General features: G+C 41.7%; 1 long non-coding RNA gene across 1 annotated transcript; it reads right to left on the bottom strand.

Moving 5' to 3' along the window:
* Nucleotides 1–60: 60 nt before the first annotated feature.
* On the bottom strand, nt 61–10,743 carry LOC115153717 (uncharacterized). Its single transcript, XR_003867747.1, has 3 exons — nt 10,275–10,743; nt 1,720–1,820; nt 61–445 (listed from the first exon to the last, which is right to left on the bottom strand). It is a non-coding gene; the product is annotated as an uncharacterized LOC115153717 (long non-coding RNA).
* Nucleotides 10,744–11,441: the final 698 nt, after the last annotated feature.

Raw genomic sequence — 11,441 nt, 5'->3', positions numbered from 1 at the left:
GATGGTATGGTTGATGGAGCTGTGGATGGTATGGTTAATGGAGCTGTGGATGGTATGGTTAATGGAGCTGTGGATGGTATGGTTGATGGAGCTGCAGGTGTCATGGTTATAGCTGATGTGGTTGGATAGGGTGTAGTTGCTGTGTCAGTATGGGACATGGTTGATGCTACAATACAATGGGTGGTAGATGTTGTAGTAGATGTGGTTGTTGTAGCTGACATGGTTGTGGTTGGTGTGGATGTAGTTGGTGTGGTTGTCGTGGTTGAAGTAATTGTTGTGGTTGTATTTGGTGTAGAAAGTGCGGTAGTTTTAGTTGACATGGTAATATTTGGTGTAGTTGGTATGGTTGTTGTTTTAAGCTGTGCATTTGGTGGCGGTGAGGACAAAGATGGCAGGGCAGATAGGGAAGGGGGTGGGGCAGAGGGTGGAGGAGGTGGGGCAGAGGCTGCAGAGAGTGAAGGATGTGTTAATGATGGATTGAGAGGGTGAAGATGGAAAACTTTGTGCAAACGAATGTCCTGACAACAGACACAGATAATTCAACATCTCTCCGCATGAAACCTAATGACAACATAAGAAACTATGCTACTAGAAGGGGGACTTTTTGGACCTGAATGCCAAATCATTCAGGAGATAAAGGTGCTCAAAGTTGACCCATTTTGTGTACCCCACCATACCATGAGACATCCATGTCTTAATCAGTGGAAAAGAAAAACAGTTGAGATGGATACAATTTAAAAGCTTACAAACAGGGTTGTCAAACGATTTTACAATTTCTGAAAAAAAAAAAAAAAAATGTAAATGTATTTTTTTTAACCTTGAACTTGAATTATCTAAAAACTTGTAAACATAGATTTTTTGAAACATTGCATAGGTTGTAGCTTAACTTGCATTTGAAATGATCTGAGGTCTTTGTGTTGTGCCCACCATCAGTTGAGCCACAGCATGTTCTTGAATACAGGGTGGGTGTCATGTTTTGGCTGATAAATGTACTAAAATGAGAATACAATTGAAATGTAAACTTACAAATGGTACCACAAAGATGGTTGGAGGTCCACACATCAGAGAATGTTGACTTGAATGTGAATATCTGTTGTTTTAAATTATACTGTCAATCCTCCATAGGCAACCTATTGAAATCATATAAATATAGCTAATAGAATAGACATGACCATTGAAGTTCAAATTCGACAGTGGGTGGACCGGCGGTCATCTTGGTGTTCGTAATTAGAAGTTAAAATGTCAATTAAATTAAAATGTCAATGGTGTACCAGCTAAATTACAGTGGTCTGAAGGAATATGAATTCTACATTGATTTTTGAAATGACACCCCCGTATCCAAGGGCATATTGTGGCTCAACCAATGGCGGGCACAACAGAAAAACCTCAGATTTATGTGAAATAGGGTTTAAACTACAACATAAGCAAATATTTAAAAAAACGGAGTTTGCGTATTTTTAGATAAAATAAATTATAAAATAATTTAAAACTGTTTGTAAGCTTTTAAATTATATTAAACTTAACCGTTTATCTTTTCGAGTGATGGATGTCTCATGGTATGATGGGGTATGCAAATTGGGTCAACTTCAGGTCCAAAAAGTCACTTTCTGGCCACTTTTTCAATGGGCAGACATGTTTGGAAACTTTTGTAAAAATCAAAAGGGATGCTGTCAAAAAGTGATTGAATTCTAACGGATTTACCCTATAATAAGACCTCACCTATGGCTGCATGAAGAAGAAGGACTAGGAAGGATACCCGGAGGAGCCTTGGATGTGTCCTAGTTCCCATGTGTAGGAGTTCTGTGGCTCTGGTCATCTTTCTGTAGAACGACAGATCACAGGATCAATGTTAACGACTCATAAAAATCAAGACTGTAATACAGAGGCTTCATTGTTAAAGAAACTCTGTATTAACTCTGATGAGACAATCCTTTACCACAAATGAAAGAAAATACTTTGAGTTTGATCACACTACTTTGACTGCACTACTGAGATAGTAGTGGTGTGGTGAAACCAAACTGATTGTTAAGATGTGCTGACAACGAACTGGGGCTGTGGACCTGAGTGGTGATCTGAGAGCAGAAGACCGAGAGAGGCATTGTACCATTGTGCCTTTCACCATATTGCTTGCAGTGCCTTCCCAACCTCTTAAGGATCTGCCCTTTTTTTCACAATTTTTGCCTAAAATGACGTACCCAAATCTAACTGCCTGTAGCTCAGGACCTGAAGCAAGGATATGCATATTCTTGATACCATTTGAAAGGAAACACTTTGAAGTTTGTGGAAATGGTAAATTATTGTAGGAGAATATAACACATTAGATCTGGTAATAGATCATACAAAGAAAAAAACGTGTATTTTTTTTGTACTATCTTTGAAATGCAAGAGAAAGGCCATACTGTATTATTCCAGCCCAAGCACAATTTATATTTTGGCCACTAAATGGCAGCAGTGTATGTGCAAAGTTTTAGACTGATCCAATGAACCATTGCATTTCTGTTCAAAATTGTGTCGACTGCCCAAATGTGCCTAATTGGTTTATTAATACATGTTCAAGTTCATAACTGTGAACTCTCCTCAAACAATAGCATGGTATTCTTCCATTGTAATAGCTACTGTAAATTGGACAGTGCAGTTAGATTAACAAGAATTTAACCTTTCTGCCAATATCAGATATGTCTATGTCCTGGGAAATGTTTTGTTACTTACCTCATGCTAATCACATTAGCCTACGTTAGCTCAACCGTCCCATGGGGGACCCACCAATCCTATCTTGTTGCAGTGCCATAGAATAATTCAGTGTGCAGTGGAGTGAGATTTGTAGTGGCTTCTACCATATTGTTGCAGTGCCAGATCAAAATAATTCAGTGTGCAGTGTGTTGCAGTGTAACTTCTGCATGCCCGCTTATTTAACTGAAGGAGGGTAACCTACCTGAGGGGAGGCTATTGTGTCGAAACAGTCTGGGGAAATCGTACAGTCTGCTGTGGGAGGTCAGAAAACGCGATCCAATCTATGTTAACCCATGAATTTAAAATAAAACCTACCTTGATCATACTTACTACCTGTCCTGGTCTTCTGTGTTGGGGTTGTGTGTAGGAGAACATTAAATATTGTGTTGGGTGGAGTAAAAAGGGGTTCACACTAAACTGTGACACCTCTTAAAGTGGCGTTGTCATCAGGATTTCTCCATGAGCACTTCTCTTGCACAGGGGGCTATGGATCAGCTAGGGGATGGAGCACAGGGGGCAGAAGGCTCTAGTCCTTCAGGGGCAGGCCCACTACCTCAGTATACTCCTGTAGCAATGCCTTGGTTCATGTGTTCACCCTGGATTCCCAAAGGTTCTTCTGAGAGTAATGGAGTTCGATTTTGGGAGTGGGGGGCACAAATCGAAGCCATTTTGAGGTCGCAAGGACTGGCAGAATAACAGCATGTTTATTTCATCATGGGGGCTCTAGACGGCAGTGCAAAGACAAACCATGTTTAGTCAAGCCCAGAGGATCTCACCTTCTTCGTGGGCTGCATTATAAGACTAGTTTGGCAGCCTCACCCCTACAATCACTCTCCTGTGCCGCTTCTTTGATTGTAACCAGAGGGGAGATGAGCCTATGGGAGACTACCTCCTGCACACACAGGAGCTGTTTAGCTGATGGCTCCAATCAGAACCGGACGGATCTGCCAAGGATGAATCAACTCTTCGGAACCAATTTGTTAAAGGTCTAAAGGAGGGCCCTCTGAAACAGGAGCTCCAAAAGTATGCACGGCGACAGTAAGGGATGACATTCACTCAGGTTAGTCAGGAGTCTGAGTCGCTGGCCAGAGAGATGGCGGAAAAGGACTGCCAGGTTTGCCGTACTGTTCCCCCTACAGGTGGCGCCCCAGCTGCTGTGACCAATGCAGACTAGGAGCAATGGAAGGAGAACATGCGTACTGAGCTACTGCAGAAGATGAAGGAGCAGCTGAGCAACCTGACAGAGACCCTAGTGAGAGAAATCAGACGTCAGAAGACTCATTCAACTGCGCCGCCATGGCTGAGTGAGTAGCCAAGGGGGCATGTACAGACGGGCAGCATGTTCCTTTCTCTGATAGAAGGAGAGCCACATTGCAGTAGGACCGGCAGGGCAGACCCATCTGTTTCGGGTGTGGACAGCCTGGCCACATCCAGTGCTTCTGCTTCACCCAGAGAGATGAACAGGCCCTTTTAAAACAGGAATCCCCGGCCGTTGTAGGGCGAGCGGTCAGTGCTGCAGCCACCTAGCAAGCGGAAAGCCCTGCGAGGTCTGTTAGGAAAGAAGTCTGCTGGGAAACTGCCCTCACGTGGAAGTGGAGACAGCAGAATAAAAATACCATGTATGTTGGATAAGGGATCCCAAGTAACGATGTTCAGTCTCAGTTTTTTCAGAAGTGGTTTGGCCATCTCTCCATGCAGGATTTGTCAGACCTCCGCTGGCTCATGTTGAAGGCAGTCAATGGCCTACACATCCCTTATGTCAGCTATGCGGTCAATGATTTTGTTGTGGGAGGAGTGAAAGTTCCAGTCAAGGGGGTTGTGATTGTCAAGGATGACTGTCTGGGGGCAGACCAAGGAATCCTTGGGATGAATGTTATAGCCCAATACTGGAAGGAGTTATTCCAAGGAGTCTCCCAGGGCGTCACTGGGTTCAACACCACCTTGGGGGCAGCTGCCAGGAAGGAGTGGCAGAATGCTTTTACTGTCTGCAGATGAGTCATGCAGATGAGTCATGCAGACCGATGAGCCTGAGGGGGGACCATTTATTGAACGCCTGTCCAATGGGGACCCCAATGGGACCTCAGCTAGCAGTGAGAAGTTGCTGTGGGCCAGAGTTTTCGGAGGGAGCTCCTCCAAAGACTGTCATGTCGTGGAGGATCCTGGTGATGGAGTTGAGAGGCGAATTGCTCGCACAGTGTTGAGTACAAGGAGGAAGGCTACCCTTACGACTGCTAAACTTATAACCTTACCGCCTTGAGATACCAAGGTGATGCCCACTGGCCACAGCTCCCTCTTGGAGCCTTCTCAGATCTGTGGAGAGCGAGACCTGGTGCTACACACCCAGACACCAGGTAATATTGAGGTGGATGTGCAGACAGTCCAGCTACAGCCTGATGGCCAAGCCCTGTAAACATCCCACTGGTAGAGGGACTGGAGCCAACACTGCAACAAAGGCTCAATGCACACCTAGCCCATTGGTCAAGTGTGTTCTCTGCCCATGAGGAAGATTTTGGTAAGTCTGATTCGGTCCTACATCACATTCCCACAGGTACTGCCATCCATAGCGAGTGTGACACCAACCAATTCCACCAAGCCTGTACGCGGAGACTCCTAATGGCAGGGATGCTATTCTGGGGTAATCACAGAAAGCTCAAGTCTCTGGGCTGCACCAGTGGTACTGGTGAAGAAAAAGGATGGGAACTGAAGGTTCTGTGTAGACTACCAGCGACTCAATGCACTGACCCACAAGGATGTATATCCTCTCCCCTGCATCAAGGAGATCTGAACCATGTTGTACCACCCTCAGGGCAATGGGGCCTGTGAGGGGTTTAATCAAACATTGTTATCTCTCCTTGGGTCCCTTGGGCAAGATGAGCAGATGCGCTGGCCAGAGCAGTAACCCATGCTTCTGCAGGCATACAACAACACTGAACATAGCAGCACCAGACTTACCCCATTCTTTGTAATGTGTGGTAGGCATGCCCATCTTCCTGTTGATGTGATTTCAGGTGTGGAGGCCCCGATTGGATTGACCTAGATGGATGGGTGAGGCACCATCATGACCAGCTATGACGGGCCTACAGTCAGGTCGAGGCAAGGACTCTCTATCCGCAGGGGCGAGACAAATAGCGGTACGACAAGGACCTTCCATTGATGGCTAGTGAACGGGTGTTACTGGGGGACTTCCGACAATGTGATCAGGGTAAACTAGCCACCCGATAGCAACTGCAGCCTTTTGTCATTCTAGGCCCCTTTCGGCCTGGACTGCCTGCCAGTCATTCGTATCCACCCAGAGGAAGGGGGACCAATGCGGACAATTCATCGGAACCATGTGCGGCCTTGCCCCTACCCGACCTTCAGACCGCGCCCAGATGCAACTCCACAGACCTGTGGCGGGGCTGGGGGGATCAGGCTCACCTCCAGCGAGTTGGCTAATCAGACAGGTAGCTGGAGATTGGCTGTAATTTCCTTTAAAAGCCCTGTGTTTTGTGGCATTTGGGGCTGGGAGTTGAGCAGAAAATTTCTCTCTGTGGGGATCGGTCTCCTATGCAAGTTTCCATGTCTTGTCTGTTTAGGTGTTTGCTGTGATCGCACTGGACGAAAAGTCTTATTTGCAAATTCAAGTGAGGAAGAGGGCAGCTGCGCTGACAATAAACTGGGGCTGTGGAGCTGAGTGGTAATCCAAGAGCAGAGGACCAAGAGAGGCATTGGTACAACGCACATCAAGGAGCTTTAGCTCCGCCAAGTAAGGGACATGATTTTTCCTGTGTTCCCCTTACACCACTCTTTCTCTTCTGGGCAGTTTTGCCACGCCACTGAAGGCCACTATTGTTGGCAGGTTTCCCTGCCGTCTGTCTTCCCCTCATTTTGCAGCGGAGCCGGGTCCATTGTTGACGTCACCATGCAGTCTCAGACCGGGTGAATTCCAGGACAGGGAGCTGTGCGGATCTGGATAACGCCATACAGAGACGTTTATTGTATTTTGTGGGGATATGGTTCTCGTCGGGCCCTAGAAATCGAGAACCTATCCCCACCCTTTCTACCCGATATGTTGTCTTGTCTGTCTTTCCCCCTCCCTATTTTGTCCCATAGCAGTAGAATCCATTAGAGGGGTTGGCAGAGTAGAGTAGAGCAGGGCCAAGGGTGGGTCCCATATTGTGTGCAGCACCAGAGCGAGATTGTAGTGCCTTTAACCATATTGTTTGCAGTGCCTTCCCTTAGAATAACTATCTTGTTGCAGTGCCGTATCCAAATACAATGTCACTTTTTCCCGCTATTTACCTGAGGTAGTCAGGGAGGGTAACCTACCTGAGGGGAGGTTACTTGAGTTTACTTACCTGTCCTGGTCTTGTGTTGTGTGCTGGAGAACATTAAACCCTGTGTTGGGTAGAGTAAAAAGGGGTTCACGCTAAACTGTGACATGATCTCTAAATATATTTGCAGATGATACTACAATTTATGCAGCAGGACAATCGGTTCAACAGGTACAGCAAGCTTTACAAGGAGATTTGGAGAATATTAGGGAGTGGGTTTGCCAGAATAAACTTGTTTTAAACACCAAGAAAACCAAAGTTATGTTGGTCTGTTCCACTAGGAAAAGGCCAAAACAGCATGGGATACAATTAAGTATGGGAGGAGTACAAATTGAAGAAGTGGCAGAAACCAAACTATTAGGAGTGCAGCTAGACAACTGCTTATCATGGTCATCTCAAATAACTCATCTATGTAAAAAAATTATTAAAACAGCATGCATAATCAGAAGGATAGCTAAATATTTACCAGGAAAAATTCTTAAGCAAATAACACAAGCTTTAATTGAGAGTCAAGTGAACTACTGTTCTGTGGTCTGGGGAAATGCATCATCAAGTGAAGTTAGGAGGCTGCAGATTGCACAGAACAAAGCAGCAAGGATTGTTTTGCGGTGGAGATATGGTTTTTCTGTTGCAGTCATACGCAATGTTCTTGGTTGGTCATCAATCGACAAGATAATTGAAAAAAACATGCTTATTTTATTTCATAATATACATCATTTAAAACGGCCAAGTACAATTCACAACGGTAATCAGTTGGTAAGAGACAGACATTCCGTAAATACTAGGAATAGATTGTCCACCATCTATGCGTTATCCAGACAGAAAAGAGAAATAGGCAAAAGAACATTTCGATTTAGAGCAATAAAGAAATTGAATAAATTAACTGAGCAAACCAGAAACCTTTCAATATATAAATTTAAACATTATTTTAAAACAATTTAAATATAATACACAGAAATGTTGTGGGATTACAGTAGATGAAGAATTCATATATTTTAGATTGATTATTTATTGGTTTATTACGTTAGTATATTATGTATGTTTGTAATAGTGTGTTATATGTGAAAATGTGTTCGTATATTAATTGTATTTTAATATTTAAGGACTCTTGGAAGATTAGTCCAAATGGGGACTAAAAGAGATCCAAATCAAATCAAATCAAATCTCTAAAAACATTAAACAAATGTTGTTTTTAATACCTGTGATATCTTTGTAGCTATTTCTGTGTCAGTTACAAATGAATATTTAACACAATAGGGGAAGCCTTAATCTAATATGTTACGTAACATAAGTTGTAAATAATTCTAAAGCAAACGCATTACTGTATGCCTGTTCTGACACACCTGAATTTACACTATCAAAAGTGTCCCGAAACAATAATACAATTACTGTCACGGTTGTCGTAAGGAGAAGCGGACCAAAGTGCAGCGTGTGTCGTTCCACATTTTATTTATACTGTGAAACTATGCAATACATAAATAAACTGAATGACAAAAAAACAATAAACCGTGACGCAGAGGTGAAACATCAGTACTCAAAATTAATCTCCCACAAACCCAGGTGGGACAAACACCAACTTAAATATGACCTCCAATTAGAGACAACGATGACCAGCTGCCTCTAATTGGAGATCATCTCAAACAAAGCCCAACATAGAAATACAAAAACTAGAACAACCCAACATAGAAATACAAAACTAGAACATAACAACATAGACAAACTAACCTAGAAAACCCCCCTGTCACGCCCTGACCTATTCTACCATAGAAAATAACAACTTACTATGGTCAGGATGTGACAATTACTCTGATCACACAATCTCTCACATGCACGCAAGCACACACACATTCAAATCTACAATGCCACAAGCTGTAATTTGTACGATTAGATTAGTTCCTGGTAATTGTCGTTCTCTTTTCCCTGGCATTGTATATTTTCTGAGATTTTGTTTAGTCACATATAGACGGGTTGGCTGACAACGTCACAAATGATGCGTTGGTTATGATTCTGAACGGTCAGATGGCTAGCAACAATGACAATCTGCATGGTGGGTAATCGTAGGTGACTCGTTTCAGATTGTTGTATCTTGTTATTGATAACATGTCTTGTTTTTTAGTGTTTTGACTGATGTCATGTCTATGCTAATATGGCAAAACATTTGCTAGCTCGCTAACCAACAACTGTAACTATGTATTTGAGAGACAAGTGCTCATTGTGCAAATGTATTTATGTTTTCAATAAACATTAGGAGACTAACAACATTTTACATGTCAAGTCTAAGCCAACTCAGTTTGTATAGTTGCGCACGTGTCGGTTTTGTTGCTAAATAATAAGCTCACCATTTAGTAATTTTACCTACCATTTAATCAAATAGCAAAAAATACAAGATACACATTTCAACACTGTTCTTTTTGAAGTGCTGAATATCATCTTCCATAAAGTATTTGACTATAACTTGACATGCAACATCTATTTTATTTGAGAAATATGTCAGTCTAACAGTTTCATTATCTTTATACAGTACACAAGACAAATAATCAGAAATAGGGGTATTTTAAAGCAGATGGCTACTGTAAAAGCATAGCACAATGTTGTATGCCATTTCTGCCCCATGAAACATTGTACAAAATCACCTTTTCTACGTGACTTGTCAACTGATACAGTATCGCCTGTCTGTGCTTGAAATTCATCAGCTCAGTGTATCAATGAAATACAAATAATGAGTGGAATATATTTTTAAATACAACCCAGGTATTTCAGCAGTGCATTGTAGACTATACTATAATTCCAAATGGTGGCATATAGAGTGAATTTTACCACATTTTCCAATTGAATCACACTGGCAACAAGTTACTTAAGTGATTTGGTTTGTTGTACTCAGTCAATTGAAAATGTGCTTAGAGTTTTTAAACCATTTTGATGATCTATTTTGATTGTTGTGCTTACAGTTGTGAAAATGTACCATATAGCCGTGGAAATTGCACCAAATTGATAGAAAAAACCAACAACACTGTAATCTCATCCTGGCTACCTCAATCTAATATCATTTTCATATCCACATTTAATTATCCTTGTAAAAAAACTGCCATAAAGGACAACAAGAAAAGCTATTCATCCTCAGTGTTAATTGAACAGTCAATATCAAGTCAGTGACCCCTGGACTTATAGGTAGCCTACTGTAGGTCTATGTTCTGAACAGAAGAGAAAGATTCTGTGAGGAATAGATTTTACCTGGTAAAGCACTGCATACAGACACAGCGTACTCCACCACACCGCATAGCTGGAACCTTGTCGGGATTGTCCTCATCTCCATAAAACATTTGTTTCTCATCGGCAATTCAACAATCCAGATTTAAGCTACTTTCAGCACTGACCCCCTGAGAGAATAATTAAATAAAGCAAGTTTACGATTGTCCTTCCCCTTTCAGACCAATATAATATCAACAATGGTCCTTAAATAAGCATATACAGCACAAATAAAATCACAAATGTTTCCCAACTGTTATTGAGGAAAATGTACAGGCTGTTAGCCAACGGGAAGTTTCTGTGACTTTCTCACCATCGTTAGGTGACAGGTGGGACACGCCCCTAAAACGTCAAAGCCTGTTCTGAAATATGTACCGGACTAAGACGGAAACAAAACTTTTAAGAAAGAAAAGTTAGCCTACATATTGTCAATCTGCTTACTTTTTCAACTTTTTATGATATTGTTTTAACTTAAATGTATAATTATTTCTGGAATATAACAGGTGTTAAAGTTTGCAGGTTGTAACTGCTTAGTGAATCTGACCCTTAACATCTTTTCAGTTCTCATATTACTAACTAGCCTGTTAAATTTGAATATTATATGGTATTCAATTTTATTTCTATATTAATGGAGTTGAAAGTAAGTACAGGATCTAAGTAATGTAGAGTTAGACCCAACTCACTGGGCACACTATGTAATTTCAGCATGGATAATTGGGTAGTATTTGGTTGAGACATTGATCAATGAGATTATAACCTATAATCACCCACTCAAAAAGACAGCCAAACGTTTGTTGAATTTTCAAACATTTAAAAGCACAGTAAAGTTCAAATTGGAATACAAGGTCAGATGTTTTGTTTGATGTATACAACCGATTAATGACGTGTTATCACTGTGCTTCATCTAATAGCAGAATCAAATGACCTGTATTGTAGTTGAGATTACATTAAAAAGTACATTGTGCAAGTTATCAATGCCGTTTGACATTCTGTACAGATTATTACAGCAATTGTGAAAATCTCCACAGACCTGCGACAACCTAGGCATGTCATCTTAAACATGCATTCTTTATATGATTAAATAATAAGGATTATATAGTTAGACTAAAATCAAAATGTGTTCATGGATCTGGTACTTGTTTTAAAGTTTAA

Source organism: Salmo trutta, chromosome 19 (genome assembly GCF_901001165.1).
Source record: "Salmo trutta chromosome 19, fSalTru1.1, whole genome shotgun sequence".
Classification (NCBI taxonomy): Eukaryota; Metazoa; Chordata; class Actinopteri; order Salmoniformes; family Salmonidae; genus Salmo; species Salmo trutta.
Note: the sequence above shows the minus strand (reverse complement) of the source record. Positions and strands in the feature narration are given on the sequence as shown.